The sequence below is a fragment of the Fukomys damarensis genome, unplaced genomic scaffold, assembly GCF_012274545.1.
Source record: "Fukomys damarensis isolate Sample0158 unplaced genomic scaffold, DMR_v1.0_HiC HiC_scaffold_39, whole genome shotgun sequence".
Lineage (NCBI taxonomy): Eukaryota > Metazoa > Chordata > Mammalia > Rodentia > Bathyergidae > Fukomys > Fukomys damarensis.
The window spans coordinates 104,624,490-104,628,875 of NW_022900951.1; the positions used below are offsets into that span (position 1 = coordinate 104,624,490).

At 35.3% G+C, this 4,386-nt stretch overlaps 1 pseudogene; it reads right to left on the reverse strand.

The window, feature by feature from the left end:
- Positions 1-768: 768 nt before the first annotated feature.
- On the reverse strand, positions 769-845 carry LOC117284798 (annotated as a pseudogene).
- Positions 846-4,386: the final 3,541 nt, after the last annotated feature.

Below are 4,386 nucleotides of genomic sequence, written 5' to 3' on the forward strand. Positions count from 1 at the left end.
AAAGGTCATCTTTTTCATAACCAAGGGATAGCCCTGTTGTAGGAGGATATATATGGCACTTCTTGCTGGCCAGAAATCTTTTTGTTTTGCCTCTCCTGACCACACACCTCTTCCTCCTAGAAATCAATGATATATCACAATTTTCCAATTTTTTATGAGGATTCTTTTTCTACTTTAATCAGAGAGAGAGAGAACAAAGTAGTAGAAAATTTGTGACATTTAGCACATTCCTTACTAACAACAAAACCCTTTGTCTAATCTTCACACTCTTCTTTCTCAAAAAATTTAATTGAGGATACTCAGGGCAAAGTGGAAAGAATTCTTAGCTTTCTGTAAGAGCCTGAGCTTTAATCTTCCTCTGACAGGACTGCCTTAAAGGCATTAACTCAACAAATGACAAAAAGGAGACAGAGCAAAAATAAAACACCTACCTGGATCTCTTATCTTATTTCTGTATGAAGCACTGCTTCACAGTTATTACTGTATGAAGTGCTAGAGAAATTTTTGTTGTTGTTGCAAAGTGGCCCAAACCAATTAGATTATGTACAGATCCCAGATTTCTTTCGGTAAGTGAGAATTGTCACTAAGAAAGTTTTAGGTGAGCCAGATTTAGCTATAGAATTTCTCTCAAATTTTGCTGCCAGCTTATAATAAAAGCAAATGTAAAACCAAGTTCAGTCACACATGTTAATTAAATGCATCTTAGAAAATAAACACTAATCTCATCAAATATTTGCTCTGTAACCTCAATAAAAGCTTAGTTCTCTGACCTTTTGTGTTTCTACATGATCAAAGAAAATTCTCTAGTAACCAATTATAGAAATGATTCCTGAAAATATAGCCTTTTTTGTGTATTTCTATGACTATCTTTCACAAAAGGAAATTCAAGGCAGATTTAATGCTATTGTAGAGGAATAGTCTTATCTTTATAGTCAGCATCAGGTAACTAGAAGTCCTCTAGATCCAAATATTTGAAATTTTTGGAAAGCAACTTGGTAGTAATACCTCACACTGGATTCTAAAACCATCCATGAACTCTTGAAGAGAAACTCTAAAGTACATTGAACAGTACTCATATGTCTATCTCCATATTTCATTTCTCCAGAAAGAACTCACTTCTAAAAATTCATTATGTTCAATAATAGAAGCAAATTCCATGAATAAAACCTATTTTTGTATGTTAAATATCAAAAGCCTCAGGTAGAAATAGAAATCGAATAATAGAAACACTGGAAAAATCTGGCTCTTGAGACTGGCATTTCTAAAAGAAACTGGTTGATAGCTTCTGGAGTATAGACTAGACATTCTTTAATATTAATGATCATTAATAGTATCTTTACTCTGAAAAATTACCCCTAAATTGATAGTAAGCATTACCACATTCAGCTGTTACAGAAATACCATCCTGGGTTAAAAACCTGTATGGTGGGCTGCGGATTTAGCTCAGTGCTGCTGCCACTTGACTTGCAAAGTCCTGAGTTAGATCCCTGGTAATGAAACAAAAACAAAAACAAAAACACCCACTGCCAACAACAAAAACCCTGTATAGTACCTGATTTGGTTAAAAAAAAAAAAGGAGTTTATTGATTGTTAAAATATAACTCCAGAGTCAACCTAAATAGAAGTTGAGCTAGTGAACCTTGAATCATTTTAATCCCCTGATTTTAGGGTAAAATCACTGCCCTTGAAACTGTATTTTGAGCTATGTTGCCAGACACCTTGCAATACCCTGGAAAAGATGCTACTACCATTTTTTTTTCAAACATACCTTTCCCACTTGACTTTCTTTCAGTGGCAGGGATGAGTACATGTTGAATGTATAAGAGATTTTGGATTCTGACTGTTGTTGTTTTGTCATATTTGATATTGAGGATGTTTCTAGATTATCAGTGAGTTGGGAAGTATAAATTCAATCACAATTTGATGCTTTACTGATAATGAACAAAAACCTTTAAAGCACTATGATTCTCTTCATTTGTCATGAAGATCAGCAGTTGATGTCACCTCTATCACATTCATAGAACATATTTTAAATATTCAAATTGTCTTTTACATTAATTAGTGTACTTTGTGGTGACAAATACACATCTTTGTTGCATTATTTCCTTTTGTGTTTTCTTCAACTGGCCACTACTGCCACTGTAACAGAACATAGATACACAACTTGACTTGATTGCACTACAGATGGATGCACCTAGAGACGGTACTCTCAAGGGAAATAAATGGAACACATATGCAAATATATGGCATTGTTTCCCTGGTGTGAGAACTTGAAAGGATAAGTAAGGACTAAAATGTGTAATAGATGTTATGAAATAGGAAGAAAATGTTCAAATGGAAAGGGGCACAAGGGAAGGAGGAGGAGGAAAAGAAGGAAGGGAAAATGAGAAAAGAAAGGTAAAATGGAAACAAAGCTCTTATAATTAAGAAGGGGAAGAGGAGCAGAAGGGAGGGGAGGGGAGTGGGAAAAAATAAGAATCAAGATGGGAATTGTGATACCCCCTGCCATGTCTCTGTTGCCTACAATGGTTTTTGCTATTCTAGGTCTCTTATGGTTCCAAATGGATTTTTGAATTGTTTTCTCAAGCTCTATGAAATATACTGTTAGAATTTCAATTGGGATTGCATTGAATCTGTACAGAAGTTTTAGTAGTATGGCCATTTTCACTATATTGATTCTTCCTACCTAGGAGCAAGGAATGTCATTCCCATCTTCATCTATCCTCTTCTATCTCTTTTTTCAGAGTGCTGTAATTTTCAGTGTAGAGGTCTTTTGTCTCCTTCATTAAATTGATTACTACATATTTCATTTCTTTGGATGTTACCATGAAAGGAAATGTTTCCCGAATTTCTCTCTCAGTGTGTCTGTTATTTATTTACAAGTAGGCTATTGATTTTTGAGTGTCGACTTTGTGTCCAGCTACTGTACTGAGTCTGTCAATTAAGTCTAGAAGTCTTTTGGAAGAAGTTTTTGGTTCTGCTATGCAGAGTATCATATCATCAGCAAATAGTGACAGTTTAACTGCTTCCTTTACTGTATTTCTTCTTTTTATTTCTTTCTCTTGTCTAATTGTTGTGGCTGTTATTTCTAGAACTATATTAAACAGGAGTGGTGATACAGGACATCCTTGTCTTGTATGTGATATGCAACTTGAAACTATACTACAAAGCCACTGTGATAAAAACAGCATGGTACTGGCAAAGAAATAGACTTGAGGAAAAATGGAATAGATTAGAAGATGCAGAAACAACTCCAGACATACTCAGCTACCTCATCTTTGACAAAGGATCCAACCAACCTCACTGGAGAAAAAGATAGTCTCTTTAATAAATGGTGCTGTAAAAACTGACTTTGTACTTGCCAAAGGCTGAAACTAGAGCCTTACCTTTCACCATGCACTAAATTAAAATCCAAGTAGATTAAAGATATAAATATCAAAACAGAAACATTAAACTTTCTGGAAAGTATATTAGGTAGAACTCTCAAAGACATTGCCATAGGAGAAGACTTTATCCTCAACAAACCCTCAGTAGCACGAGAACTTGAACAAAGAATCAACAATCAGGATCTCATTGTATTTTTTAGTGTAAGAGAAACCAACAACAGAGACAACCTATAATGTGACAAAAAATTTACCAGCTACTCCTCAAAGGACTACTGTCTAGAATATAGGAAGAATTTAAAAAAAAAATCAAACCCCCCAAATACAAAGACCCGATTCAAAAATGGGCATCTGAACTCAATAGGCATTTCTCAGAAAAAGAAGTAAAAGCAGCAAATAAATATATGAAAAAATGTTCTACATCACTGGTCATTCGAGAGATGCAGATGAAAACAACACTCAGATTCCACCTCACCCCACAAAGAATGGCTGCTGTCAAGAAATCAACCAATAACAAATGTTGGCGGGGTTGTGGGGAGAAAGGTACCCTTCTCCACTGCTGGTGGGAATGTAGAGGGGTGAAAGCACTGTGGAAATCTGTATGGAGATACCTCAAAGAGCTTGGACTGGAGGTTCCATTCGACCCAGCCATCCCTCTGCTGGGTATCTTTCCAAAAGAACTAAAAGAATCATATCACAGTGATATATATGCACCCATGTTTATAGCAGCATAGTTCATCATAGCTAAAACTTGGAAACAACACAAATGCCCATTAACCGGAGACTGGATAAAGAAGATGTGGTTTTTCTATAAAATGGAGTATACTCAGCAACAAAGAATGAGAAACTAGCAACATTTATAGCTAAATGGATTCACATTGAGGCTAACTCTTTTTTTTTTAATTGAGTTTATTGGTACATTTAGGGATACAGTACAGTTACATTCATTGTTGGGATCATGTACCTTTACATGGCAAGTCTTGATTCTCATTTTTTTCCCCTT